Source organism: Triticum urartu, chromosome 7A (assembly GCF_056163025.1).
Source record: "Triticum urartu cultivar PI428250 chromosome 7A, HENAU_Tu73, whole genome shotgun sequence".
Classification (NCBI taxonomy): domain Eukaryota; kingdom Viridiplantae; phylum Streptophyta; class Magnoliopsida; order Poales; family Poaceae; genus Triticum; species Triticum urartu.
In genome coordinates this window covers 738,868,202-738,881,589 of record NC_141879.1, presented here as the reverse complement: position 1 = coordinate 738,881,589, position 13,388 = coordinate 738,868,202, and the positions used below count along the sequence as shown (strand labels likewise).

Genomic DNA, 13,388 nt, shown 5'->3' with positions numbered 1-13,388 from the left:
AATCACAAACTTGAGATTCACACAAATTTCAAAGAATTCAAATTTTAACTATTCTAATTTGAAAACTAATGGCACTAGCAGAAAGTTTATAATTTTTGTTATCTCTGTGCAGAAAGATTGTACATAGTAAATATAATACACAAAGTGTTTTCACACAAATTTAGTAAACTAGTGATTCATAAACTTGAGATTCACAAATTTTTTAAAAAAATTCAAATTTAAACTATTCAAATTTTAAAGCTAATGGCACTAACAGAAAGTTTATAATTTTTGTGACCTAAAAGAAAAAAGAAATCACTAAAAAACTACAAGTATTTAGTTCTAAGTAGAAACGAAAAAATAAATAGAAAAAAGAAAAAATGCCACCTACTGGGCCAGCACGGCCTGAATACGACTAGAAACCCAACCATGGGCCAGGATTCAGGCCCGCAGCAGGCCCAGTAGGCCCACAGGCATTACAGTGTCCAATTAGGCCCATAAGCCTGCATTTCAAAGGAGTTCGAGAGGGAAGAGGCAGCGGAGCTTATAAATAGGTGCCGGCCACTCTCAACTAGCGAGGTGGGACTAAACTCCCACCACCGCGCCAGCGCAAGGCCATTGGTCCCGGTTGGTGGCACCAACCGGGACTAAAGGGGGGAATTGGTCCCGGTTCTTGGCACCAACCGGTACCAATGCCCCCTTTAGTCCCGGTTGGTGCCACCAACCGGGACCAAAGGCCGCCACTTCCCGCCCTTTGAGCTGCCGAAAAGTGGCCTTTGGTCCCGGTTCGTGGCACCAACCGGGACTAAAGGGTGCATTGGTACCGGTTGGTGCCACGAACCGGGACCAATGCTTCGTCTATATAAGTAGCACTTGTGAAATTTTTCATTCAGTTCGTTCTTCCCCGCCCGACGACGCCGCCAGGCTGCGCCTCGTCGTCGCCCCTGCCTCCGACGCCGTCCCGCGCGGCCGCAGACGCCGTCGCCGCCCCATGCCCCCCTGCCTCCTCGCCGCCGACGCCGTGCCCCTCACCGTCACTGTCGCCGCCCCCTGCCTCCTCATCGCCCGTCGCGCCGCGCCCCCTCACCGTCGCCATCTCCGCGTCTCTCACCGTCGCCGTCGCCGCGCCCCTCACCGTCGCCCCCATGTCCTGCCGGCCTCCTCGTCGATCGCTGCCCCGGCCCGTTGCGTAATTTCCTAATTTAGATGTGTAGTTAATTTAGATGCGTAATTTAGGATGTAGAGTTAATTGAGTTGTTGTAGTTAATTTAGATGTGTAGTTTAGATGTATAGTTAATTGAATTGTTGTAGTTAATTTAGATGTATAGTTTAGATGCAAAAGTTAGAATTTTTTACTGTTCATACATTTTTTGGTGATATTATTGTTGCATATGCAAAAGTTTGTGTGTTCATGTATATGCAAAGAATATGTCAATTTTTTCATAGAATTTTTATTAATTTTTTTTTTGTAATTTTGTTCATAGAATTTTTATTTTGTTCATAGATTTTTATGATTTTTTTTCTGTTGTAATTTTGTTCATAGATTTTTTATGATTTTTTCTGTTGTAATTTTGTTCATATAATTTTTATGATTTTTTTTGTTCATAGAATTATCTTTGTCAATTTACGTATATGTTCATATTTAGAAGAAAAAGAAGGAGAGAAAAAAGGAAAATAAGAAGAGGAAGAAGGAGAAGAAGAAGAAGAATAAGAAGAAGAAGAGGAGAGGAATAACAGGAGAAATAAATAAGAAGATGAAAAAGAAGAAAAAAAAAGAGGAGAAGAAGAAGGAATAGAGGAGAAGTGGTTTCTTTTTCTTCTAAAATAGAGGAGAAGTGGTTTCTTCTAAAAAAGGAAAACACGGTGACGTACCACCTCCGCGGTGTCCGGAAGCCTCTATTATTCCTTCTTCTTCTCTTCTTTTTTTCTTCTTCTTCCTCTTCTATTCCTTTCTTCTTCTCCTCTTTTTTTCTTCTTCTTCCTCTTCTTATTTTTGTTATCGGGTATGTCGTTGTCGATATACCCCCCCTCCCCGATAACTTTCAGTAATTAGTACTACTTAGAAAGTGTTTAATGGAATTAGTTAGAACTAGGTAAACTTGTTTATTTTTAGTAAGTACTACATTATTCTATTTATAGTAAGTGCTTAGTAGTTGAACTAGTTGATTTAATAAAACTGGTTTATTTTACTATAGAAGTAGTTTATTTGTAGCAAGAAAATTAATAGAACTAGTTTATTTTTTTAGTTAAAGCAATTATTCCCGCATCGACGTGGACGATGCCTATCCCGCATCCTCGTCGTCGAGTCGTCAGAGGACGACACCTGCTTGACCAGATGGGCCATGTCCGGGACTGGGCTCCGCCGGGGTGGTACTGGGAGGCGCTACCTTCTGGAGGGCGTAGCTTGGTGAGGAGCCAGCCCGTCGTTGACCCGATCCTTGTTTGGTGGCGGTCGCGTGGGCCAGTGACAGTGCCGAGGCTTCCGGACACCGCGGAGGCGGTACGTCACCGTGTCAGCGAGGAGGACCAGCACGTCCGTCGCTACATGGTTGCGTTGGAGGGCAGGTTCGAGAATACCTGGCAGGTTCTTCGGATCTCACTGGAGCTATGATCCTGTGATGGTTCCTTCCCTTTGGGTGTCCACCGCCCGCGCCGATACCCGTCGGGCGCTACGGTTCTAGCTGTACTAGCGATATGTATGATAGTATTCGACGTGTATTAGTGATAATATTCGATGTACGGACACATGGAGATGATGTTGTTTTTCTTATAATTGAATGCATCCTAATTTGAATACTACTTTATTTTGCGATTTGATTTTTCTTATTGAATGCTCAAATTGGAGAGCACTATGCAAGGCATATGCATATGATTAGTTGAATAATAATGATCTAATTTAGTCTTTGAATTATGAACGTATAGGAAATGTCATCATCGGACGACGGAAGTCTCCCGGGGGAGTGCGACTGGTGCCACGACGATCGAGGTCAGTGCGACAGGCCTCACCTGGACGATGGTCGGCGCTTCAGCATTAAGCTCGAGGAGACCTTCGATGTTGAAACGGTACGCAACGACGACAAGTGTTTTTTTCATAATTAAGCATGACTTCAACTATTTCAACGTGTAATTTTCATCTTTTACAATTCGAGTATAGTTTATCCCATGCCATGCAAGACGCTATGTCTCGGAGAGGATGGATTTTGAAGACCATGAAAATTTTGAAACGAAGAAAATTCACCTAAGGACCCATCATGATGTGGATTTTGAAGTAAAGTTGTATAATGCTGAGAGCGTAACCCATTTTGGTTGCAAAAATTGGGAAGCATTTTGCAAATTGTATGGTTTTGATGAGGGTATGCTTTTCACCATGGATCTTGGTGATCCTGAAATCGAGCAAGACAATATGGACATTTGGGTCCTTGTTGATACGCCTCCAGTTCTACCGCTATGTGAGTTTCTCAAACATAGTTAACTATTAACTAATTTATATTGTTCATTTCAAAATAGTTGACAGCTTATTTCCATTGACAGCTTATTTTGAAGTATCAAAGAATGTGCAGAAGATGGTAGATCGAACTTACTACACCGATGGCTCTGAGTTAACTTACAAGAAGAAAACTCATCTGGTTGGATTTTGTAATGATCTTGAGAATTACAATATCTACAATCGAACGCCTCAACATTATGGTCAATACGTGCCACTAGTGCACGTGTTGAACTACGGTAACTACTATGGAGATACCCTGGTAAGATTTTTTACTATTACGACATACATGCATCTTTTGCATACTTCTATATAAAACTAGTACTTCATTTCTAACTATGAAGTTATTATACTATGTTTTTCAACAGATAATCCCAGAGGATTGTGTGCCTCATCTGATGTATGAGCATGGTCGCCTTGATGTTTTGAACATATATCCAGGTCATCCTACGAATCTCAACTGTCCATACCGGATTTCTAAAAGAAGTGGAGACATGCAAATCAGAGAATGGAAAAAAATGTATGGACACTCGTAAAGAGGTTCTTGGACGCAAAAGGAAGCGGGGCGCAAGAATTGGAGACAGGATGATCTCCATTCTCCATAATGGAGAGTCAGGGTCTATACCGTTTTATGCTATTTTACCTTAAAGAGGGTATTTAGGTCCTACCTAATACTGATGATCATGTGCTAAGAACAATTAAGTAGGGTTGGGTTCGATGACTATGAGGATGATGATCGTATGACTTGTTATTATAATAACGAGTAGAAGTTCTATCATGATGATTAGTAGGACTTATTATTATGATGATGCATGATGTGAGCATGAAGAGTTATTATATATATATATCAGTGGGTGAAATGAACATGCATTGGATTGAAGTGAAGGCAACATGCATGTGGTGCATGTCGAAAGTAGTACTAATCCAAACTTGATCAAGTTAGGATTAATTAGTATTACTTTCGACATGCACCACATATGTTGCCTTCACTTCAATCTAAGCCATGTTTAGGCATAGCATAGCGTTGGTATAAACCAAGCACGGAAATATAAGAGAGGCACTTCTCTCTATTAGCTAGCTAATAACAAACTAAATTAACCCCAAAACCCCTAAACAAGCCCCTTTCAAAAAAACAAAAACCCCAGCCACAGAAATGCTGACGCGTGGAGGCCTATTGGTCCCGGTTGGTGCCACCAACCGGGACCAAAGGCCCTCCTGCCTGGGCTCACCACGCAGGCCACGTGGAGGCCCATCTGTCCCGGTTCTGGTTAGAACCGGGACTAAAGGGTCAGGGCATTAGTAACGACCCTTTAGTCCCGGTTCTGGAACTGGGACAAAAGGCCCTTACGAACCGGGACAAAATGCCCGTTTTCTACTAGTGGTATCACCATTTCAGTTTTGAAAAAAAACAAAAGAAAATTATAAAAACTTCAAAAAATAAAATCCTTCGAGATATAGTTATATTACTTCATCTACTAGTTAGGAAAATTTAAAAACTTAAATTTGGACATGTTTTGCAAAAAGTGTAGGGAAAAAGTAAAACGGCTATAACTTTTGCATACGATGTCGGAAAAGAAGTATAATATATCAAAATGTTCAGCACAAAAATCCGCATCTGATTTTGACGGCCATAGGCCAGTTTGCAAATTTTTAGAATCCTCAAGTTCTTAAAGGAAAAAAAGATATGCTCAAATTTCAGTTTTTTGAATTTTGGTTAAATCTGGTCAAACTATGGTCAAACTATGGTCAAACTACTTATTCAAGAAGTATTAGTGTTACTAAATAATTATTGAAGAATATTAGTGTTACTAAATAATTATTTTAGTTTTTTTGAATTTTGGTCAAACTGTGGTCAAACTACTTATTCAAGAAGTATTAGTGTTACTAAATAAATATTCAAGAATATTAGTGTTACTAAATAATTATTTTAGTTTTTTTGAATTTTGGTCAAATCTGGTCAAATTGTGGTCAAACTACTTATTCAAGAAGTATTAGTGTTACTAAATAATTATTCAAGAATATTAGTGTTACTAAATAATTATTTCAGGTTTTTTGAATTTTGTTCAAATCTGGTCAAACTGTGGTCAAACTACTTATTCAAGATGTATTAGTGTTACTAAATAATTATTCAAGAATATTAGTGTTACTAAATAATTATTTCAGTTTTTTTGAATTTTGGTTAAATCTGGTCAAACTGTGGTCAAATTACTTATTCAAGATGTATTAGTGTTACTAAATAATTATTCAAGAATATTAGTGTTACTAAATAATTATTTCAGTTTTTTTGAATTTTGGACAAATCTGGTCAAACTGTGGTCAAACTATGGTCAAACAATGGTCAAACTACTTATTCAAGAAATATTAGTGTTACTAAATAATTACTGTTTTTTAGAATAATAGTTTCAAACTCAAACAGTGAAACGTGTGACTTCATGCTCAAGCTAAACTCCTGAGGGTTAATAGGATTGACATCTTACTATTGTCAGGAAAATAACAAGTGCAGACTTGGTAACGAGGTGGAATAGAACCCGGAAATTAAGCGTGCTCAGGCTGGAGTAGTGAGAAGATGGGTGACCGGCCGGGAAGTTAGATGATTTGGAATGATGAGGGGTGATTAGAGATTGGAGGTTAAATTGAGCAGTGATGGTAAAACAATTCAGAAATTTGAAAATCGAAAAAAAATAAAAAAATCGAAAAAAAAATTCGTAAAATTTCCTTTAGTCCCGGTTGGTACGTGTTGCCAACCGGAACTAAAGGTGGAGCTCCAGACAGCGGCCACGTGGAGGGCCTTTAGTCCCGGTTCGAATAAGAACCGGGACTAGTCCCGGTTCGAATAAGAACCGGGACTAATGGGGGGGAGGGGCTTTAGTACCGACCCTTTAGTCCCGGTTCCAGAACCGGGACTAATGGGCATTTTTCTACTAGTGGTATACTTCGTCATCTTCGCCCCTGGAAAACAACGTCATTTCGCAGACGCCATAAGCTCCATTAGGCAGCAGTAGTAGTGGTATTTAGAGCTTCAAAATTCTTTCTCTTCTTCCAAAAGGGAGAAAGTGATGTAAAAGAAACATGTACAGGAATGTTAAAACATTCAGCAATAAACTACCAGATTTGCTTAGCTATAATACAATCAAAGAAAAGGTGTTGTATTGTCTCTAGCTCATCACAAAGTCTTATCTTCCACATGTCAGCGTTTGGCTAGATTATCTCTGGTTAAGCTTTTGTTATAGTAAATCAACCACAGAAAGACATGGATGTTAGGAGGAACTTTAATTTTCCAGATATCATCTTTAACCTCAGAGGAGACCCCCCAAAGTTGATCATTTAGTAAAATGATTTGATCGAATACTGGTTGGATGATTCCAGCATGCAAACAGGTTGGTCTGGGACGTCAGACAGAGTGACCTGACTGATTGTGTTGATGAGGGCAAACCATCTAGACATAGTCCCCCCATCCACACATCTCCTAAAGGTAAGTTGGAGCTCCCACCCCAATCCACACCCGCGCAAGAGTAGCCTCTTGTTGTTGACAAATATCAAACAGATCCCAGAATGCAGTTTTCAGAGAGCAATCACCAACCCAAATGTCATGCTAGAAGGCAATGTTCTCTCCATTCCCAGGAATCCACCTGTAAAAGGTTTTAGCTGCTGCAAGAGCCCATGAAAGACTTCTCCAAAATGTAGAGCCCAAAGCAGACCTAGTATTGAAGATGTTCGGTTTGTTGGTATTATATTTAAATGCAATGATCTTCTTCCAATCACTATCTCTCCCATCATAAAACCTTCTCCCCCATTATGCCATCAGGGCCATGTTAAAATCCCTAAGATTGGGTACCCCCAAACCACCAAATTCTTTCTTTCTAGATACCAGCCCCCAATTGGCAAGATGATACTTATGGACCTCCCCCATATTGCCGCAAAAGAAGTGGGAAATCTGAGAGGAGATCATATCAATGGCCCACTTGGGGAATTTCACAATTGACATCAAATATGCAGGGATGCTGGCAATACAGGTAGTAAGTAAAATCAGTTTGCCTCTGTATGAAAGGTGTCTCCCTAGCCAACCAGCAATGTTCTTAATGATTTTATCTATAATTGGTTGGAGATCCTCTCTTCTAAGTTTTTTAAAATGTAGAGGTACTCCAAGATATTTAAAAGGGAAGTCACCAAACTGGCAACAAAAGACCTGAGCAAACTCTTTTGACATTGTTTCAGAAACATTAATGGTGTGCAAATCACTCTTATGAAAATTAATCTTCAAACCAGAAAGTTTCTCAAAATAAGTTAGGATCCATTTCAAATTTCTGGCACAATCAAGATAATTTTCAAGGAAAAGGATGGTATCATATGCATATTGCAGGCTCACAACCCCACAAGGGATGGCATGCGGTAGGAGCCCATACATTAAACCTCTATTGACAGCTTTATGCAGCATCTTAGAGAAGACATCATCCACAAGGTTAAACAGCAAAAGGTGAGTGAGGGTCACCCTGCTTTCGCCCTTTCCCCCTAGCAAAGTGGTGGCCATTAGTATCATTAATTCTAACTTGAAAAGTCCATTGATGGATAGTGGCAAAAACCCAATTGACCCATTTGATACAAGCCTCTAGAAAGAAGCATCTCTTTTAAGAAATCCCAGATAACTCTATCATAGGCTTTCCCATAATCAAGCTTAAGAATCAGACCACTAGAACCAGACCTATGAAGCTCATGAACAACCTCATGGGCCAACCACGCTTTCCAGGATAAATCTTCCTTTAGTGAAGGCAGTCCGATTAGAGGAAATTAATTTTTCCCAGAGGGGGGAAACCCTAGTTGTCATCGCTTTAGAAAAGATCTCAACAACACAGTTACTCAAACTGATCGGCCTCAAAAATTTCATGTCCTTAGCATGAGGCACTTTAGGAATGAGAGTAATAATGGCATAATTCAGTTTGTACATATCCAAGTTTCCACTCTCAAAGTCTCTAACCATCCACATAAAATCATTTTTAATTAACTCCCAAAAGGTTTGATAAAACAAGAAGTAAACGCCATCAGGGCCAGGAGCCCTACTAGCATATGAGCTCATATATAACAGCCTGTGTAATTTCTTCTTCAGAGAAAGGTCTCTCTAAAAATTCGTTCTCCTCATCATTCACCATTTCATCAGTAGACCAGCAATCAACATGCAAATGGATGTGAGGTTTAGGTTCAAATGCAAACAAATCTTTATGAAAAGAAGTATCCACCTCAAGCATATCCTTTGTGGAAGTAACAACTCTAGAGGGGCCATTTAATTAAGTGAGGTGGTTTTTCCTATGCCTATGATTAGCAAGACCTTGGAAGTAGGCATTGTTTCTATCTCCTTATAGAATCTTTCTGTCTATAGATCTCTGCCAAAGGGCAGTTTCCTCTTTCTTCCAGATCTCATATAATTCTTTTTTAATATTCTTCATCCTATCAAAGTCAGCAATAGATGGTTGTTGAGACTCAGATAGGACATCAAGAATGTCAAACTCCATAAGGAGTGACTTTTTGTCTTTTTAATGGCTGCTTCCCTGTTAATACTCCACCCTTTATTTTTTTCCTGAGAACGCTGGTCTTAGTAAGCCAGTTATCAACTGAGGAATTAGAGGAGGACACAGAGTTCCAAGCCTGTGTGACCATGTGATGGAATCTAGGTTGAGAAAGCCAACACTTTTCAAATCTAAATTTTTTTGGGTTGGAGGGGGCTCTCACCCCAGTATCCAGCACCAGGGGTGTGTGGTCACTCCCAACTCTAGGAAATGCAGAGAGAGATGACAAAGGGAAGTGGGAATTCCAGTCCACAAAAGTGAACACCTTGTCTAACACAGCAAAAATAGGGGAATCCTGGTTATTGGACCAGGTAAAAACTCTGTTGGAGATAGAAATCTTCATCAAGCCCCATCTATTAATCCAATCATTAAAAAGAAAGGCAGTATGTTGATTAATCAGCCCACTACTTTTACCAGATTCATTCCCAACCAAGTTAAAATCTCCACAAATCATGATGGGATAGTAAGCATTGGTCAAGGTGTCATGTAATTCAGCAATAAAGTCTATTTTAAATTCAGGATAGCCAGAGCCATAAACCGACATCAAATGCCAAACAAAACCATCACTCTTGTTTTTAATAGTGGCAGTAATGGAAAATCTTTGGTTGACAAAACCAATCACCTCAAAGATGTTTTTCTTAAGACCTAAAATAATCCCTCCATCAGGGAAGCAGGCAAAGAATGCCAAGCAAAACTATCAAGCCTATCTATGGCCTTGAGGAAACCCTCAGAAATAATCTCTTTTTTAATCTCTTGAAATCCAATAAAATCAGGGTTAGACCTAGCAATAGTATCACAAAGGCAATGAATTTTCGCAGGTTATCCAAGACCTCTAATATTCCAAATAAGACCTATCATATTCAAGTAATTCTAAAAGGGTGAGATAAGCCACAAGGCTTGACCTTAGTTAGAACAGTGTGTGTTTTCCTCAAAGCAACAGCGGTGCCAACTGGCTCAGATAAAAAGTCACTCACAGGGGTTCCAACCAAATCATTTTGATCAATGTCTAGATTATCAGGGAGAGTAATTTCATGATTATTATTGGCAAAAACTATACATCTTTCTTTTTACTCAATCATCATTTCTTCAATGGTAGAATTCTTTTAAGAGTCAGGGGATTGCTCCATAGGTGAGAATTCTTTTAAGAGTCATAGGATATCAACCTCATCATCATAGTTTTGTTGCAACTGATCAGGCACAGGCACATTCATGGTCCCATGTCCATCAGAAGATGAAACATCGTGTTTCACATTAGTCACTGCACAATCCATGATGAAGTTTTCCTAATCAGAGTCAGGGGATTGCTCCATAGGTGAGAACACTTGATTTTGTTGCTTCGTGGGAGGCCCATGCTTAGATGAGAAATTGGCTTTATCTAGTTCATCAATGGCCAGGTCACCATCTGCTGATCCACCAGACAGATCTTCTCTATGGGTCTTCCCATTTTCCTCCACTTGGTCTTCATTAGCTTCTTCAGCACCCTCATCACCATCTTCATCATCCTCAACATCAATGCCATAATTTATTCCACCAACTTGTTCAAAACCTTCCATAGTAAAGCCTAGCAGGAATAGTTTCTTCTTCATCTCAATCAACCTCTCAAAAGGTATCTTAGTAGGATCCCTGCAAGCAATTTTCACCCTGGCATTCTCAAAGAAGGTTCTGGACATACCATTCCAATCAACATCAGTGAGAACCCCAAAGAGTGAGGCAATTTGAGCAAACACTTTCCATGTGCACCATTTAGGTGGTCTCCCTTCAGTTAAAACCCAAGCTTCAATCAGTTCCCCAAAAGGTTCACAGGCTCCTTTCCATTCAGTAAAAGTGATAGAAACATCTTGTGGGAGAGAGAAAGCAGGAAGTTCAATGAGGTCCTCAACCTTCTTCCAGGGGGGAAACCTGACTAAGAAAGTCTTGCTTGACAACCCTCTGATCTGCCAAGGCCAGTGCCTAGTCTTGCAGAAAGTTGCAGTTAAGAGCTCCATCAACTTAGCACCATCAACCTCTCCTTTTAGGATATTGACCACAACACAGTTCTGAAAGTTCAGCCACTTGGATTCATTGGCCACAGGCACATCCACCCCCGAGCACCACTACCAAAGAAAGCAGTAGTCGGCTGAACTTTTGACCACGCCGCACAGTTGTTAACATTATGATTTTGCTGGCAGATGAAACAAGCCTTCAGCTTCACACAGTTTCCAACATAATGACCAGGGCCCCCACAATTGAAACATATCATGCATTTGTATCTAGGGTCGAGAACTTGTTCCACTTCTGCCTCAATAGACTAGGATGACTGTACCTGAGAGGAACCCGCAGTAGATGTCGTAGACTTGGTTGGTTCGGGCGCAGGTGCTTGTTCCTTGACAGGTGGAGCAGATGGTTGCTTGCGCAGCAAAGGAACCAGACTTTTCCCCGGTCGTATTGGATTGACCAGCAGCAACATTGCCGCTCCCTCCTGCTCTGCAATCCGACATCTTCGAGCCATGTTTCACCACCTCCGTGACAGATAAGGAGCCGGGGCAAAGCCCTTCCTGAGAAACTTGGATGCTTTTGGATGGTGCCCCACCGTCGCCGTCTGCTCTCCGCCCTCTGTTGGCTTCCTCTAGCAGCGGCGAGAGGGGCTGGATGGCTGGTGAGGAAGATTGACGCCTATAGAATCGCCAAGGGTGGCCCAGGAGGCCGTTTAGATCGGGCGAAAGAGACGCCGCCTCAAGCGCTCCTCCCTTTTTTTCGTAGACTCGTTTATTCAAAATGTTTTATCTCTTGAACCGTGCGTCCAAATCTTGAATAGTTTTCACTGTTGGATTTTTGCACCGATATCTTCGAAACTAAATCCCATGTTAATACATTTTGATGAACCTTTTTTTAATGAAAAACCAGAAACCCAATTTTTTTTAAAAAATCAAATAAATAACAGAGCCTGGAAATGCGGTCGCGGTTTTTCACCCTTTTCCCATTTCAAAAAGCACAACTTCTAACGGAAGCAAATATGTGTTTCTCATGAACGCACATATTTGTTCTCTTTTCGAGAACCACATGGCTTCCCATTTTTTTATTTAATTTCTTTTAAAAAAAATTGGGTTTCCGGTTTTTCGTTAAGAAAAGGTTCATCAAAACGTATTAACATGAGGTTTAGTTTTGAAGATATCGGTGCAAAATTCCAATGGTGAAAACTGTTCAGGATTTGGACGCACGGTTCAAGAGATAAAACATTTTGAATAAACAAATCTATGAAAAAAAAGGAGGAGTGCTTGAGGCAGCGTCTCTTTCGCCCGATCTAAACGGCATCCTGGGCCACCCTTGGCGATTCTGTAGGCGTCAATCTTCCTCACCAGCCATCCAGCCCCTCTTGCAACTGCTAGAGGAAGCCAACAGAGGGCGGAGAGCGGACGGCGACGGTAGCTGCATGCAGTGGCGGATCTAGGCCCCAGGCCGGGGAGGCCAGGCCCGGGGCGTGAGGCCCATTTTCTTTGTGGGCTGTAGCCAAAATACTGTAGCAACTGCTACAGTCTACAAAGGGGGCCGGGGTGTTGGGCTGGGCTGGATCCGCCCCTGGCTGCATGTTAGTAGTAGGCCACGTTGATATGTGGAATTAGTTTTAGATATGGCCGAGTCTTGTGGCTGGTGGAGCGATTCTGGCTAGGAGTGGGATAAGGCCAGTTAGTACGTGCATGTAGAAAGGGATTAGTTAGTGCATGGAGGACGTGGCATTAGTGGCCGATTATGGTGGCTGGTCAGTGCGTGCGTGAGGCCAATTCTTGATGTATATATGTTTTTTTTTGAAAGTTTGATGTATATATGTTGCATATTGAGTAATCAGAAGTGGCTGTGACAGCTTAGAGAAAAGATGTAGCGCCTGTGCTCTCACCGGGAGATAAAAGCAAAGCTAGTATTGTCCACGGTGAGGTGTGTGTGTGTGTGTCCTGGGCATGTGTTGTTGTGAGAGAAGAGAAGAGAGAAACCTGTCCTCAACAGAGTTGAGGCAGCTTGAGGTAGAAGAAGCGGCGCTACGGGAGGCGGCGCCAACACACAGGTTGTGACAAGTGACACACCACTTGTCAGCATCTTAGAAGGTGAGGTGTGACCTTTGCAAAGGTTAACCTTTAACTAATGATTTCGGCTATATAGGCAGCATTCATCCGACCTGAATAGGCAGGAAGGAACTAGATGGCTGCTTCAGCCAATAGTGTCTTAATGTCATTGCAAACTTGATGTATGGGTGGATGGGCGGATCAGCAAGCGAAACAGATTCCTCTTAATGAAATCCATGGCGATCGACTCCTGGAACCTAGCCAATGTTATTCTTCTTCTTTAGGGATAGCCAATATTTGTCGAGAGGAGCAGGTTCCTCACATGACTGGGCG

General features: G+C 41.3%; 1 pseudogene; it reads right to left on the bottom strand.

Moving 5' to 3' along the window:
- Nucleotides 1-10,304: 10,304 nt before the first annotated feature.
- Nucleotides 10,305-11,260, bottom strand: LOC147962529 (uncharacterized; annotated as a pseudogene).
- Between the last annotated feature and the right edge of the window lie 2,128 nt (nt 11,261-13,388).